This window comes from Dipodomys ordii, unplaced genomic scaffold, assembly GCF_000151885.1.
Source record: "Dipodomys ordii isolate 6190 unplaced genomic scaffold, Dord_2.0 Scaffold95, whole genome shotgun sequence".
NCBI classification, from domain to species: domain Eukaryota; kingdom Metazoa; phylum Chordata; class Mammalia; order Rodentia; family Heteromyidae; genus Dipodomys; species Dipodomys ordii.
Genome location: NW_012267311.1, coordinates 1,838,648 through 1,840,341, shown reverse-complemented (window position 1 = coordinate 1,840,341; position 1,694 = coordinate 1,838,648).

The window sequence follows — 1,694 nt, the reverse complement described above, 5'->3', positions numbered from 1 at the left end:
CAGGGTGATATATAAGGATCTAGCTTTAGTTTTCTACATGTAGTTAACCAATTTTGCCAGCACCATTTACTGAAGAGGCTGTCTTTCTTCCATTAGATTGTTTCTGCAGCAAGACAATTCTATGTTGAATTTTACAGCTTAAATTCTCATTGAATATTCTTTGTCACCTAAGTTTTTCTGTTTGTTACTTGAACAGTAGCATGAAGCAGGATTATTCACATATACATATTTGTGGATATCAGAGGGTATTGTATAGACTACCTGATACCCAAGCATGTATTGCTTTAGTTTTAATGTCCCTTCTTCCCTTCCTCCTTCCCTCCCTTCCTTCCTTCCTGCCTTCCTGCGTTCTTGCCTTCTTGCCTTTCTGCCTTCCTTCCTGCCTTCCTCCCTTCTTCCTTTCCTTCCTCCCTCCCTCCTTCATGTGGTTCCTCTTTCTTTTCTTTCTTTCTTTCCCTCTCTCTCTTTTTCCATCCATTTGTGCACTGAGGTGTATAAACACACACACATGGCATATTAAAAGAACAACTAAAATCCATATAGTAAAACTGATCACAAGTAATAAACCAACGGGTTGTAATGGGTAAATTAAATGCATAATGAGAGAACAAGGGAGCTTAATATTGTATGTTGGCAGTGGTTTAGATTCTTTTTACTCAATTTGGTTTTGCTCTATCCTTTATTTGAACATTTTTGGCCACATTTACTGCTTTCTACTTGAGAAGCTTGTTGATTGTAGTTTTATATTTTCCCTGGACTTGTAGAAATATTTTGTAGTTAAATTTCTACTGTGTATTGAAATTTTAGTATTATTATGCCTGCATTATTTCCATATTAAATGTTTATTTTTTCTTGTTTTTAAAAAGGGTTACAAAAATGGTAATGTCTTATAACAAAAAATGCTCAACAATTTTTCTTGCATTTATTTGAAGGCTGCCTGTGAGAAGCAGAAAAGATCTCTACAAGGTGGAATTTGAGTTTTTCATCCACACTCAGTACAGGGTTGGATCTAGCCCAAGGTTGTTCAGATTCTATGCCTTGCCTGTTACAAATGTTGATTAAAGTTCTGTTTTACTTCCTCTCAATGGTTGGCTAACTTTTGGGACTTGTATGCCTGCCTTTCATTTGTGGGATGACATGTAAAATATTATATACCAGAAATACAATTTAATATCTAAAGATATTTTTAAGGAAGAAAGTCTGAGCTAGGCTATGCAACTGCTTGCTATAACTCAGATTACTTTCCTCTTAGCCAAAGCTCTTTTTCATACTTATTTTAACATCATAAATTGATTTTATACACTCATTTATTTTCCAATTTTTTTCACTCAATTATAATTTTGTTTCTGAACTGTATTTATTCAACCCAATAGCTCATGACTTGATCATCATAGGAATACAGTGTCTAAATATCTAAAAATTTATTGCTAGCAAAAATGTCAGAACAAGGAACACCTAATTGTATGGAAAGGCATTGGCAATGTGTGACCATGTCCTTATGGTGATCCTTAAACATTGTAGGTTCTCTTCTTTTTCTGATAAGATTTGCTAAGTGTCTGTTAATTTTTTTGTTAAGGGTTTGTTAATTTTTTCGAAGAACCAACTCTGTGTTGTGTTGATTCTTTCTATGGGTTTTTTGGATTCTAATTCGTTTAATTCTGATTTAATTTTAATTATTTCTTTCCATCTACTGG